Here is a 16,023-nt window from a genome sequence, read left to right as displayed (position 1 = left end):
CCTTAAAAGGTTAGCCTGTGTATTCACCTAAAGTTCAACCTTGAATAAAAGTACCATCACTTTCCACATCTTGAAAACAGTTTCTGAGAAAAAGAAAAAGCCTATAAGAGTCGCCTCAAATGAGGGACTAGGTGAGAAAAGATAGGAAACGGGGGCCCAGACCCTTAGACGTTTCCGAGAAAAAGTCCATAGGAGTCGCCTCGACTAAGGGACTAGGCGAGAAAAGATAGGAAACAAGGGCCCAGACCCTTAGACGTTTCCGGGAAAAAGCCTATAGGAGTCTCCTCGACTGAGGGACTCGGCGAGAAAAGATTGGAAACAAGGGCCCAGACCCTTCGATGTTTCCGAGAAAAAACCCATAGGAGTCGCCTCGACTGAGGGACTCGGCGAGAAAGGAGAGGAAACAAGGGCCCAGACCCCTAGACGTTTCCGGGAAAAAGCCTATAGAAGTCGCCTCGACTGAGGGACTTGGCGAGAAGAGATAGGAAACGGGGGCCCAGACCCTTAGACGTTTATGAGAAAAAGCCCATAGGAGTCGCCTCGACTGAGGGACTCGGCGAGCAAGGAGAGGAAACAAGGGCCCAGACCCTTAGACGTTTCCGAGAAAAAGCCTATAGGAGTCGCCTCGACTGAGGGACTCGGCGAGAAAAGATTGAAAACAAGGGCCCAGACCCTTAGACGTTTCCGAGAAAAAGCCTATAGGAGTCACCTCAACTGAGGGACTCGGCGAGAAAAGATAGAAAGTCAGGGCCCAGACCCTTAGACGTTTCCATGAGAAACCCACAAAAGTCGCCTCGGCTGAGGGACTCGGCGAACCAAAAGGCAAACGCACCGGGAGCTATGGGGCGTAAGGATTTAAGAGGAGCAGTCGAAAGGCATAAATAAAATGCATAAAGGAAAACACGAAGAGGAGTAAAAGAGAAAGCTTCATTCATTAAAAAACCCGAAGGGAAGGCCAGCCCTTACAAAAAGGAGAAGTTATTAAAAGCCCTAGACTATGGGGGAGGGGGTGTCGACGTTGACTTCCTCAACTTGTTCTTCCGCCGATGTTCCAGCTGGAGGAGCAGGTGAGGGGTCTGTCGCCGGAGAAAGCTGTTCAGTCGAGGTCACTGGGCTCGCCACAGGAAGAGCCACTGGATCAGCAGCCGCCGCGGGTATCTCAGCAGCTGATAGACGATCGAGCACCGGCTTAAGGCCCCAGCTCTCCAGGGTGAAGGACGAGTCACGGGCCAAGAGAAGGGCATGGATCTCCATCTGAGCTTCGCGATAGCCCAGGCGATAATCACACTCGCCCAGATCCAGCAGATAGTCGTCACCTTCTGGAGTCGCCAGCCACTCCTTTGCCAGCACCTCTCGACGACCCTCAACCGCCGACTTCACGTCCGCTTCAAAGGCAGCTGAGTTCTTGTACTCAGCAATAAGAGCGACGGCTGAGGGAGCAGCGGCGGCAGCCTTGTCTCGCTCTGTCTCACACTGGCGAGTGACCCTCAGAAGCTCGGCCGTGTGGACCTCCCTCGCCTTGATGAAGAAAGCCTGCTCTTCCTGGCGAGCCTCCTCTGACTGTTAGAGACGATGTCCGAGGGCATGCATGGTCGTCTTGAGGGCCCGTGTAACACCCCGTGTTACGTCCCCTAAAATAAATTAATTAAATTATCACCCACCCTAAAAAGGGAATTAAAATCCATTAATTATCTAAAGAGGGGTCCACCATGGTCCATGGGCCCTTATCCATAAAACCAACCCCCTAGCCCTATAGGAAATAGAATTAGAAAAACTATACCACTTAGACCCTAATTAGGACTCCTAAAATATATAAATAGGGACATAGGAGGCACCTAGATCTTACACCACAATAATCTCTCACCACACAAGAAGTTCCAAGAACTCCCCTAGGAGAAATCAAGAAAGGAGGAATCTTAAAGAAAGACCCTTCATAGCCAAGGAAAAATAATTAAGGCTAAGAGGTAACCAATGTCTCAACAAAACCTATTTTCTTCGCTATAATCTCCTTCCTTGGCCTCCTCTTATATGCTTGTGCCTTGATTAATTCCCCTATGCTATTTGTAATATATTCTTGATAATTGATAAGATGATTTATGTGTATTCTTGATAATCCTGATGATCTTGATGTTGAAAAGATGTTCTTGATTTTGATATGATGATTCTTGACGAATCTTGATATTCCTTGATGTCAAAGATAAAATATGATTTTGATGATTTGGGTGGGATTTGAGCCCTAGGTTGGATTGGGAATTTGTGTTGGGATGTTCTTGATGTATATTTGGGTGGGAATTCGCATGTTCGGGTGTTATTTATGTTCAAAAGTCGTAATAGGATGAGTTCTACGTGATTCTTGCTTTTAATCCGTTAATTGGCTACGTGGTGACGTTAATTGCGTTTAAAAGTGTCTAAGCATGGTTTCGGGTTCCACGAAGGTTCCCAAGACGAATATATGATAAAAGAGTCAGTGGGGGGTAGGGGAACCCGCCACCTACCCGCTGCCCGAAGAACATAGCCCGGCAGCGGGCAGCCACCGGGCAGCCGCCTACCCGTCGGCGACCCGCTACCCGGAACAGTGTTCTCCGGCGGGCAGCCGGCGGGTGGAGCTGGTCCGTACCCCACCCCGGGTCTTTGGCTTCCCCATTTGATGTTCCCCGTTCCCCATGATGTCCCAACGGACCCCGTTTGTCGTACCTGAGTCTAGTTTGGTATTTCGGGTGCCATTCGTAGGTTAAATGAGTCTTCGGAATTGCATGCTAGTTGAATTGGTAAACCCGTTGACCTAGGTGGAAGTTGTATGAGCCCTTAGGACAATTCTTAGTGTGTGAATGATCACACGTAAGTTTATTTATATGACTTTCCCCTCCCAATATGCTATTACATGCTCCTATGTGTTATGTGTTGCATGATCCCCCATTTTGGCTATAGGCCAATTGGGTGGTTCCCGGACTAAGGTTCGGAAGTCGGTTTACGACCGAATGGATTGTTCCCGGACTAAAGGTTCGGAAGTGGCTGAAGGCCAAATGGATTGTTCCTGAGCTAAAGCTCAGAAGTGGCTAAGGCCAAATTGATTCACTTCTTGGACTACAGGTCCAAATATGGGCCTCGATGATATGACCCACCGACCTGGACGCGACATGCGGTGTGTAGGGCCAACAAGCCGAGGAAGGTTGTAGTCCACCGACCTGAGTAATCAGGTGGTGTGTAGGGCTACGGCTGGCTGCGATCCACCGAGTGATGGGACAGCGGTGTGTAGGGCCGTAGTCTCCGAGGATCTTCACCCACCGACTGAGTTTAGCTCAGCGGTGTGTCAGGCTTGATCCGCTACGGTCCACCGACTGTACGCATCAACGGTGTGTAAGGTCGTAAGTCCCCCCTTGTAAAGGGGATCGCGGTCCACCGACTGTGCGCGTCAGCGGTGTGTCGGATCGTGGTCCGACGTTGAGTTCGTCAGCGTTTCTTAAAGGGTTGGTTGCGATCAACTCGCCTTGTACTACGGTACTGAGGTAGGGTGCTGCGGGGCCGTGTTAATGCTATAAGCATTAACCCTCATGTTCGGGGCATGCGATTGGTCCCGTGGCGCTATCAATGATTATGTGATATGAATGGTGATTGGATGATGATGTGTTTTGGAATTGGAAAGTGATCTGTGACCTTAGATGCGTATTCCTTATGATGTTATCTCTACTTAATTGTTTATTATTGTTTGATGTGCTTGTCCCTATTTGCTGAGTCTATTCCCGGTTTTAAAACTAGTGTCTCTTAAGTACATATCTTCCTGCTTCGAAATGATTTTCGTATATCTATATATATATATATATATATATATATATATATATATATATATATATCTATAATGAATTTCAACGCGTTGGAGTGGGTTACCGGCATCTCTCGCTGAACAGATATATTTGGCTTTCAGGCACAGATGAGTAGATCCCAGAGCGCGCTAGAAGATCGTGGATTAGATAGATAGTCTTTCCTTTCGGCCTGCGTGCCATAATGATGTATTGAGGATATTAGTTAGTTTAGTCTGTGCATCTGAGTTCTCCAGCTCAGATGTGGCATAGCACCCCGTACACTCATAATTAGTAATACTCTGTTTGGGATTTTATGAGAAATTACCTTTATCATATAAGCTTTAAAAGTATAAAAATTTCGTGGTGTTACAGTTGGTATCAGAGCCTAAGTTTGACCCTAGGGTAAGACTCTTAGGACAATAGGCTTAAAACACTTGAAGCTCAGTAAGGATAGGATTTAGGTACCTAAGAACACAGGAATTAGGAATTTTAGGACACGCAGTGAGATCGTGAGCCTGCCCATCATCACGTAAACCCCCTCATCCCTCATTAAATTAAAGAACTCCCCTTCGCTTATCACACCAAGGTAAGGGTGCGACACGCTAACTCAAACGTTACTATAAACATTGGCTCTATAGATCAGCATCATGGCACCAACCAGAAGACAATCAAGGACCCCGGAACCCGCTACACAAGACCCCCTGGCTCAAACCCTACAACAGCTCACCCAAGTTGCCCAAGCACTAAGCGACGTAGCCCTCCGCAACAACAGACCGCAACCCCCTCCACCAAACACAAACACAGAAGTCGCCCGGCAAGTTTCGAACCACCGACCACCTACGTTCTCGGGAGAAGAAGATCCCGCTATCCTCAAAGAATGGATACGAACCTTCGATAAGATTCTGGGGTTGCTAGAATGCCCAGAAGAACGTCGTGTGGAGATAGCCTCGTTCTACGTCGAACACGAGGCAGACCTTTGGTGGATCCATGAGGGACCCACTTACAGACAAGAACCAGGATTCAACTGGGAAAACCTGAAGACACGCCTACGAGAACGATTCTACCCGACACATGTAAAAGCTTCTATGCACGAAGAGTTCCTCCACCTAAAACAAAGAGTGACTACCGTTGCGGAATACCATAAATGATTCCTTGAACTATCACGCTTCGCGCTAGAGCTAGTCCACACAGAATCGACCAAAATAGAAAGGATTATATCGGGCCTCAACTTCGAAGCCCGAAAGGCACTAATAGTAAGCGGACCCCGGACCCTCAACTAAGCTTACTCCAGTGCCGCCAATCTCTATCGAATCCAACTACTACAACGCGGAGTTCAAGATCAGATTCGGAAGAGGAACGCAGGAGGAGGGATACCTCCGATGAAAAGAACGAGAATCGACACCAACACAAGGCCAAACAACCCCGCTGGACATAGGCCACCCCTAAGAAGCAATGAAGCTAATACAGGGGGCTTCCTTTGCCCAAAATGCCACAAAAACCATAGGGGCAAGGACTGCATGGAGAATCCCTTACGATGCTTCAACTGTGGGAAGGAGGGGCACAAAGCCTTCCACTGCACCCAACCCTCAAGCTCACGCCCTATGGCTATGGGCCAACACGGAGGCGCGAACAATCAAGAAAATTACGGTGCCCCCGGAAAAGTATTCATCATGAACCGCACGTAAGCCGAACTCGAGGACGAGGGCAACCTCGACGAAGGAAACGCGGCCCCAGAAGACGAAGATCACGCAAATCCACCAGAAGAGAACCAAGAAGATGAATTCTGCTTAGGATAAACTAAAGAACTCCCTGTAACCACCTTCGTAGTGAAATTACTTGTTTAGCATAACTACATCGGAATTACTATGAATAAAAATCAAAATAACTTAGCATAAGGAGAGACTACCCACAACAACAACAAGAAGGACCAACCAAATCTTCTACCACTAGGAGACAAAGGAAGGAAATAGACAAAGAATGCACAACAAAAAAAACCAATGTCACCAATGAGAATTACACCCTAGACCTCCCACTTGAAAACCCAAGTCCCTAACCACTATACCATGAGTGTTTCTTGAAACCTCAAGGGAGCACTCCCTTCTTAAACCGCTACAAAATCCCTAAAAAGAAAACCCCAAAACCCCCAAATCAAAAACCCTTCTTCTTCTTCCCCACTCTCTCTCTCTCTCTCTCTCCCTCTCCCCACCTCCATCCAAGCCGCCATCACCACCGCCTAAAAAAGCCTCGCAATGCCGAAAAATCCCCTCGGAGTCCGCACCCTGGAATGGAGCAACGCCGACTACACCGTAATCGGAGGTAAAGCCCTCGAACCCGATCAATTCTCTCCGGAATTGGTCGACATGCTTAACCACCAAGGGCTTTTGGATACGTATTTCACCATTAGAGGGGATACGTACCTCGAATTGGTGAAAGAGTTCTATCAACATTTGGTGGCCGTCAAATGAGGTGATAAACTAGAAATCACCACTAAGGTTCGAGGCAAGGAAATCATACTTTCCGAAGGCCACCTGGCCAAGCTCTTAAAATTGACCACCACGGGTGTGTCAGACTATGACCGGAAAGGGTGGATTGGTACCCAAAACATGGGGTACAAGGACTACCTCGGGTACCTACTCGCGAGAGAGGAAGGTTTCACCCCGGCCACTCAGCCAAACAGGAAATGGCTAACTGCGGAACAAAAGATATTAGTCATGATTGTAACTGATAGCTTGTTGCCTACAAACAACAAAAGCAAGGATGTGGGAAGTTTGGAGTGTACTTTTGCCTATCTCTTAAAACACAAAATCAAGTTCAATCTACCGGCACTTATGTTGAAACACATGGAGTTTTGCAAAACTAGCAACCGGCTTAGCCTACCCTACGGGATGATCCTGAGTTGGATCATGGAGAAAAAGGGAGTAGACCTGAGCCACACAGAGGTCAAGACCGCAAGTGGCATGGTTTTCAATGCTCCGAATCTCCGTCGCAATGATATCTACTACACCGAAGGGGGACAATACATCACCCTCGAAGAGGTTTGCCTTAAGCCCGAGGAGGAACGAAGGGAATTGGTTGATCAACTGAATATCTCCAACAAGAAATTCAAGCGGGCAATGCAAGAATGTGCAGAACCAGGGGAAAATGAGGAACAAGAACAAGATAGCGAGCCTAATCCACCGGCACCCGCACAAACAAGGGGAAATCCAAGGAGTCAAAATGAAGAATCCGTCAACGAATGCATCCTCGCACAGCACACCCGACATAACCAAATCATGGACGAGGGATTCTCATCCCTAATTCGTGCAACACGCGCTTTGGACTGAAGGGGGCAACTATCGAGGCCATATTGGGCACTCGCGGGACATCCAGCTTAGGAGCAGGAAACCAAGGTAGACCCGAACCCTCCAAACCACCACCTCACCAAAAATCTAGTCTACCCCAACAAAGACAACACGGGGAGCCACGTCTCCTAAGCAGGAGGCCAAAATCCGTGACGTCTAGGGGTGAAAGAATGGATCCACACACCGGCTTCGGGGACGAAGCCTCATGTAAGGGGGGGAGAGTGTAACACCCCGTGTTACGGCCCCTAAAATAAAATAATTAAATTATCACCCACCCTAAAAAGGGAATTAAAATCCATTAATTAACTTAACAGGGGTCCACCATGGTCCATGGGCCCTTATCCCTAAAACCAACCCCCTAGCCCTATAGGAAATAGAATTAGCAAACCCATACAACTTAGAACCTAATTAGGACTCCTAAAATATATAAATAGGGACATAGGAGGCACCTAGATCTTACACCACAATAATCTCTCACCACACAAGAAGTTCCAAGAACTCCCCTAGGAGAAATCAAGAAAGGAGGAATCTTAAAGAAAGACCCTTCATAGCCAAGGAAAAATAATTAAGGCTAAGAGGTAACCCATGTCTCAACAAAACCTATTTTCTTCGCTATAATCTCCTTCCTTGGCCTCCTCTTATATGCTTGTGCCTTGATTAATTCCCCTATGCTATTTGTAATATATTCTTGATAATTGATAAGATGATTTATGTGTATTCTTGATAATCCTGATGATCTTGATGTTGAAAAGATGTTCTTGATTTTGATATGATGATTCTTGACGAATCTTGATATTCCTTGATGTCAAAGATAAAATATGATTTTGATGATTTGGGTGGGATTTGAGCCCTAGGTTGGATTAGGAATTTGTGTTGGGATGTTCTTGATGTATATTTGGGTGGGAATTCGCATGATCCGGTGTTGTTTATGTTATGAAGTCGTAATAGGATGAGTTCTACGTGATTCTTGCTTTTGATCCGTTAATTGGCTACGTGGTGTCGTTAATTGCGTTTAAAAGTGTCTAAGCATGGTTTCGGTTTCCACGAAGGTTCCCAGGACGAATATATGATAAAAGAGTCAGTGGGGGGTAGGTGGGGGTAGGGGAACCCGCCACTTACCCGCTGCCCGAAGAACACCGCCAGGCAGCGGGTAGCCACCAGGCAGCCGCCTGCCCGTCGGCGACCCGCTGCCCGGAACAGTGTTCTCCGGCGGGTGGCCCTACACCCACCGGCTACCCGCTGGTCCGTACCCCACCCCAAGTCTTTGGCTTCCCCGTTTGATGTTCCCCGTTCCCCATGGTGTCCCAACGGACCCCGTTTGTCGTACCTGAGTCTAGTTTGGTATTTCGGGTGCCATTCGTAGGTAAAATGAGTCTTAGGAATTGCATGCTAGTTGAATTGGTAAACCCATTGACCTAGGAGGAAGTTGTATGAGCCCTTAGGACTATTCTTATTTATATGTCTTTCCCCTCCCAATATGTTATTACATGCTCCTATGTGTTATGTGTTGCATGATCCCCCATTTTGGATATAGGCCAATTGGGTGGTTCTCGGACTAAGGTTCGGAGGTCGGCTGAAGGCCGAATGGATTGTTCCCGGATTAAGGTTCGGAAGTCGGTCGAAGATCGAATGGATTGTTCCCGGACTAAAGGTTCGGAAGTGGCTGAAGGCCAAATGGATTGTTCCTGAGCTAAGGCTCAGAAGTGGCTAAGGCCAAATTGATTGACTTCTTGGACTATAGGTCCAAATATGGGCCTCGGTGATATGACCCATCGACCTGGACGCACCAGGTGGTGTGTAGGGCCAACAAGCCGAGGAAGGCTGTAGTCTACCGACCTGAGTAATTAGGCGGTGTTTAAGGCTACGGCTGGCTGCGATCCACCGAGTGATGGGACAGCGGTGTGTAGGGCCGTAGTCTCAGAGGATCTTCGCCCACCGACTGAGTTTAGCTCAGCGGTGTGTCGGGCTTGATCCGCTACGGTCCACCGACTGTACGCATCAACGGTGTGTAGGGTCGTAAGTCCCCCCTTGTAAAGGGGATCGCGGTCCACCGACTGTGCCCGTCAGCGGTGTGTCGGATCGTGGTCCGACGTTGAGTTCGTCCGCGGTTCTAAAAGGGTTGGTTGCGATCAACTCCCCTAGTACTACAGTACTGAGGTAGGGTGCTGCGGGGCCGTGTTCGGGGCATGCGATTGGTCCCGTGGCGCCATCAATTATAATGTGATATGAATGGTGATTAGATGATGATGTGTTTTGGAATTGGAAAGTGATCTGTGACCTTCGATGCGTATTCCTTATGATGTTATCTCTACTTAACTGTTTATTATTGTTTGATGTGCTTGTCCCTATTTGCTGAGTCTATTCCCGGTCTTAAAACTAGTGTCTCTTAAGTATATATCTTCCTGCTTCGAAATGATTTTCGTATATATATATATATATATATATATATATATATATATAATGTATTTCAACGCGTTGGAGTGGTTTACCGGCATCTCTCGCAGAACAGATATATTTGACTTTCAGGCACAGATGAGTAGATCCCAGAGCGCGCTAGAAGATCGTGGATTAGATAGATAGTCTTTCCTTTCGGCCTGCGTACCACTATGATGTATGGAGGATATTAGTTAGTTTAGCCTATTCATCTGAGTTCTCCAGCTCAGATCTGGCATAGCACCCCGTACACTCATAATTAGTAATACTCTGTTTGGGATTTTATGAGAAATTACCTTTATCATATAAGCTTTAAAAGTTTAAAATTTTTGGGGTGTTACAGCCCGTATCCGCTTCCTCAAATCCAGCTGAAAAGTGAGGTTCTGAGAAGAAAAAAAAGTAAGTGTTAGGAGAAAGTTTAGAAAGAATTGAAAGACGGAGGAGGTCGGCAAGAACTTACTCGGTAGGCCTGGCGCAGAGAGGCTTCCAGGATATACTCATCCTGCATCTTATTCGCCGCCTCCAAGTCCTTGGGGAGGAGGACATGTTCGGCCAAGTTCTGGACTGAGTAGCTGCCCGCCCAAATCTGGGCATCCTCTTCGAGCTCCAAGCCCAGCCGGATCTTCTTGGGAGGAGGCGCGTCCGACTGCTCCAGTGGGCGCTAGGAGCTTGGACACTCCGTAGGTGCCGGAGGTGGAAGGCGAGAAGGAGAAGCAACAGGAGACGGTGTCAGGTCCACCACATTTCGTGGTGGAGGTGGAGTCGCCTGAGGAGTCGGAGAAGGAAGTCAGGAGGAAGCTGCCTGTGCGCCGGACGACCGCTGCGACAGCCGGCGCCTCATCTTTTCAGCACAATCAGCCATGGCAGGTGTTTGGGCCTCGGCTTCGTCCGAGCTGGTAGAGTCAGAGTCGTATGGACCTGCATGAGAAAACTTCAAAGGGTCAGCAGTCGCACCAGACGAGAAAGTTAAGAAAATAGAAGGTCGCGAAAGGCTACCTGTGGTGGCCGCGCCGACTGGCAAAAGGCCCCGTTTCCCCATGGCCCGTACTCGAGACCAGTACTTGACAGAGTAAGGTCCAAAGCTCTTCAGGAACTCGGCACCCTGGATCGCGTCCTGGGTGAAGACAGCGCGCCGGGAGCAGGGTTTGAAGAGGGCAGCCGGCAATATGGTAGGGAAGGTGAAGGTGGAGAAAGAAGGGCAGACGAAGAAGAAGTAGGGCTTCCAGTCCTTTATGGAGTCTGGAAGACCCTCGAACAGCTGACGCCCAGGTCGGCCAGAAACTTGGATAAAACCAGGGGAGTGTGAACCGACCTTGTTCACTGTAAATAAGCATCTAAAGAGATCCAGGTCGGGTTCACAAAACTACCAGTGACATAGATTGATGAAACAGGTGAGGAGGCGGTGTGAGTTGGGCATGAGCTGGCCCGGAACCAGGTTATAGTGGTGGTAAATGAGAGAAAGAAAGGGAGAGGGTCGCACTCGAAACCAAAGGCCACCGAGTGCAAGTGGATGCCAATGCAATTTTCCGGCGTGTCAAAAATTGACCGGCCTTCCGGCGAGAGAACGATGGCGGAAGGGCCAAGAAGAAAGCAGGCCATTTTCAGGTCCGCCTCAGTGGCCAGTGACGGAGATCCCGCCGGCCGGGGTATGGAATCAAATTTACCCCTCGGCCATTGGGTGCCCTGGGGGACATCCGCCACCGTCGTGAGAGGGGCCGGGCTCAGAGGAGTAACCGCCCCCGAAGATGAAGGGGCCGGTTGAGGCGAAGATGTCGATGGAAGACCAGACGGGGTTTCCATACAGCGAGGAGGAGTGGAAGAAGATGAAGAAGAAGAAGAAGAAGAAGAAGATGAAGCTGAAGACGTGGAGGCGGGAGACTCCGCCGAGCGGCGGGAAGAAGAAGAAGAGGGAGAGGAGGACATTGTACGAACCTGAATGATCTCCGGTAGGAAGAGTCGCCGGAGAAGATCGAGCTTGATTTTGGGGAGTTTGCAGAAATTAAGAGATGAAGTGAGGAGAAAAGGGAAGATGGAGTATTTAAATGGGGAGAATTCAAAGAGGAGGCCACGTGTCACGCACTCACTGGAGGATAGCAAAGGTCGATGCGAGATGAAGGGACGTTTGCAAATAATGACCTCGAGAAACGGAGTGACGGTTGGGGCCTAGGGTTGGCCTAAGACGGCGCGTTTGGCCTAGACCTAGGGTGAGTAAGGACAACCCGGCTCATTGACGTTAGGCCCTTTGCAGGTCATGGACTCTGGGCTGCCTCGGTACGGGTCGAAGGTCTTTGAAGTAAGATTATTGGACCAGGCCCACCGGGCGGCATAAGTAGCCCCGGATAAGCAGGGCCAGTCGATTAGTCGAATCGGGCGTCGACGTCGATTTCACATTGAACAGAGTGGAAGGCGAAAGAACAACAGTTTATTAATCATAAAAGATAAGAGCCTGCATCTCGGCCAAGGTTACAAGACAAAGAAAAGATAAAAAGTCACGGATCATTCTTCTCTGCTCGGCGAGCTGGAGGCGGGCCTTCCAGGAAAAGCTGAGGGCGAAAGGGTGGAGGAGTCGGCTCCGACTTCGGCACCTCATCCAGGTAGACGGCAGGCTTCCCGGCATCGATCATTTGGAGGGGCCTCTCAAGGGCGCTGGGAGACATGGCCACCCAAAAGAGAGGAGGAACCTCCCACAGTTCTTCCTCATTTGGTGCTGACTCCTCTATCACCGGCTTCACTGGACGCTCATCCGAGTCCATGGGAATCAAGTCTAACATATCCGGCGGCACGACAATGGGATCTGAGGAAGAATCCCCCGTCAAGCGGCCACCGTTGGCCAGCCTCTTTTGCCTTAACTTTTCCAGTCGAGCCTGTTCCTTTTAGCGAATGGAGAAGCGACGATCACCGGTTCGATAACTCATGGTGGAGGTTGCTGGATCAGAAGGTGTGAGGAGTATGAGCGAAAGTAACCCCTTATATAGCCCAAGATGGGAGCGAATATCCAGGCGGAAATCACGGAGAGAATCATAACTGCCACAGGGCAGGGCTAGATGGATTCGGGAATCTTTGTCAGAGAATGGTTCCATCAACTGCGCTTGGGAAGAGGAAGATTCGCACGTTAACTGAAAAAGCGAGATTTCCCCAGGGATACTGATCGCAGATGTCAGACTTTAGGATTTGTCATTTGGCCGACTTGGAGACCAGTCGATCAGAGAGGTGGCACGCAGGTCTAGGAGCTTATTACATAAAATTAAAAAAAAAAAAAAAAAAAAAGGTAAAATATATAAATGCTCCTTTCATAAGCCCTCCCTTGAAATGTCGTTGGCAGACTCCGGTCAGCACAGTTACTCGTTGGGAGAAGAAGGCTCATTCTGAGGGAACGCTTCCTCCGATGGTCCGGTAGGAGACGGACAGAACGAATCCCAGAAAGCGGGCATAATAGGTGGCACCACCGGCGCCTCATCATCTGGGTATAGCTCCAAGTATCGAGCGAAATCAGCATCGGTCATTAGATCAGTCGCCGGCCCGTCCAGATCGTCGAGTGGGATGGTGAAGATCATACGGAAGGATAGTTGCTCTAGGACGGCCACCTCAACAAAAGATCCATCCTGTGCAGTAACCCTGGCCATGGTAGGTGGCGGCAGGTCGGCCGAGGTCGGAGTGTTCGTCACAAGAGAAGGAATGGGAGTCGGCGGCTGCGGAACAAGGGAAGTGGCACCGGTAGGAGGTCTCAGGGAGGATGGTCGAGGAGCTTTCTTTTTGCCCTCCTTTTCGGGCCTCGACCGCTTAGAAGGAAGAGGACGTCGAGGCGACCCATAGTCTATCCTCTTTCCTTTCAGGGGGGAGCGACCCATGGCTGATTAAAGAGGTGATGGAAGGTGAAGAGACCAGAGCATTATTTATAGGATCCCCGGAGCAAAGGAGGAATCTAAATGGCCCCGGTGAATCAGGCGAGATGGCAAAGAATCTGGACGTTACTCGGACAGTTAAATAAAAGATTTGCTGATTAAAGGGAGGAAATACTGCTGCTTTCCCATACCCGAGTTAGAGGACCGGGTATGAGAAAGTGAAGGACTAGATGATGGGGTGTGGACCCCGGCCCAAGAAGAACAAGGCCCAAGAGATAGAGTCCACGGATAGTGGAAGAAGCCCAGAGTGATTGAGGCACGACCCAGTAGATAAAGGTTTACAGGGCCCAACAGGGGTTAGGGCCGAGTCCAGGAGTCAGCCCAGGCCCAGGTAGAGGTAACGACTCGGCAGAGAGCCGTTGCCCGGCATGAACAGTAACAGTTAAGAGGATCGACCAAGCAAGCCGTTGAGAGCCCGAGAGAGCCGTTGGCCGGCCTGGTAACGCCACCCAACGGCCCCAAAACATAATTAGCCTTAAAGTAGCCTTTTAATGTGCTTTAACTCGGTAGAGGAGGGCCTACTATATAAAGAGCCCTCCGTGAATGTAAAGAAGGCGAGTCCATGCCCAGATAATATAGAGACACCATTTTTTATTACATTTACTCAAGCTTTTGTTGAAAGGTGAATCCACCGACCAAGGTTGTGTTGGACCTCCCTGGGCCCAAAACCCCTAAAACCAACACAATGTACTACTTATTAATTAATTTTCAATATAAATAAATAAATTAACATATATATATATATATATATATATATATATATATATATATATATAATTATATAAAATGATTTATATAAATACCTACAACGTCGGCTAATAGCAATTAGCCGACGTTGTATAGTATTTAAAAAAAAAAAAAAGATAAAATACCTACAACGTCGGCTAATAGAAATTAGCCGACGTTGTATAGTATTTAAAAAAAAAAAAAAAGATAAAATACCTACAACGTCGGCTAATAGCAATTAGCCGACGTTGTATAGTATTTTAAAAAAAGATGAAATACCTACAGCGTCGGCTAATAGCAATTAGCCGATGTTGTAGGTATTTTTAAAAAAAAACATAAAATACCTACAACGTCGGCTAATACCAATTAGCCGACGTTGTAGGTATTTATTAATTAAATTAAAAATATATATATTACGTCGGCTATTTAAATAGCCGACGTTATATGATATATATATATACAACGTCGCCCAGAACAACTTCGGAACTTAGCCGACGTTAAAAGTGCTATTTAGTCGACGTTAAAAGCCTGCTGTGTAGTAGTGATACTAATATTAATAATGTATACATACTTGGCCAGCCAAGCCCGCCCCGCCATTTTAACAGGAATGGACTAAATAAAATGATGTATATATTATATATTATATACTAATATTAATAATTAATAATGTATACATATATACTTGAGCCGCCAAGCGCGCCCCGCCATTTTAACAGGAATGGACTAAAAAATCCGCCAAAATACGGTTCATAATTCAAAGTCGCCTCGCCTTTTTTGCCAGAACAGGAGAGGCTAAGTCCGTTTTAACGGCTCTAAGTGCAACCTCGCATTTAGGGATTTTTATATATTGCGCCCTGGCCCAAAACAACGACATTTTTATAAGTTGGTGGGGAGTTGACGCGACAGACACCGTTCCGTCCGTCCAATCCCGTTACAGTTAATTTTTTTTAACACTTGCGTTTATATTTATTATGTTAAGAGTTTATGCGTATTATGTTAAGGGTTTATGTGTATTATGTTAAGAGTTTATGTGTATTATGTTATGAATTTATGTGTATTATGTTAAAAGTTTATGAGTATTATGTTAAGAGTTTATGTGTATTATATATTATGTTAGATTATGTGTAGTATATTTGGAGTTTATATGTATTCTACTATATAATTCTGTACATACAAAACATAGATTTTTATTAGAAGTAAACAGCAGAAACAGAAAGCAGAATGGCCAATAAAAAAAACCGTTATAATTTGCCTGCATGTAATCATACCTTTCCATTAATTTAAGATTTGAAATAAATTTCATTACTAAGTAATAAACGTACGTTAAATTCACGCGGGGAATCGATCTCATTCCACTACAAAAATGTTAAATTCTCATGCGGTTGAGTGTCTCCTGTGCGGTTGTGAAGTTAAATCTGAGCCATTGATCTTGCTTAAATCAACATCCAGGATTACTAAAATTATAAAATAAAAAAAACGCCGTGGAAATTTGGTAATTTTTGTATCTAAGTCAAATTTAAGGTGCGTGGTTTTTGTGATTAAGGTGCGTGAGTTTTGTGCTTTAGTTGCGTGAGTTTTGTACTCAAGGTGCGTGGGTTGTTTACTTAATGTGAGTAGTTGTTGCAACTTAAGGTGCATGAGTTTCGTGCTTAAGGTGCGTGGATTTTGTGCCTAAGGTGCGTGAGTATTGTGCTTAAGGTGTGTGAAGTTTTGTGCTTATGGTGCGTGAGTTTGTGCTTAATGTGAGTAGTTGTTGAAACTTATGGTGTCTGGGTTTCCTTCTTAAGGTGCGTGGGTTTCCTCTTAAGGTGCGTTGTTTTC

This window comes from Ipomoea nil, unplaced genomic scaffold (assembly GCF_001879475.1).
Source record: "Ipomoea nil cultivar Tokyo-kokei standard unplaced genomic scaffold, Asagao_1.1 scaffold1993, whole genome shotgun sequence".
In the NCBI taxonomy this organism is placed as follows: domain Eukaryota; kingdom Viridiplantae; phylum Streptophyta; class Magnoliopsida; order Solanales; family Convolvulaceae; genus Ipomoea; species Ipomoea nil.
This window is presented reverse-complemented; position numbering follows the sequence as displayed.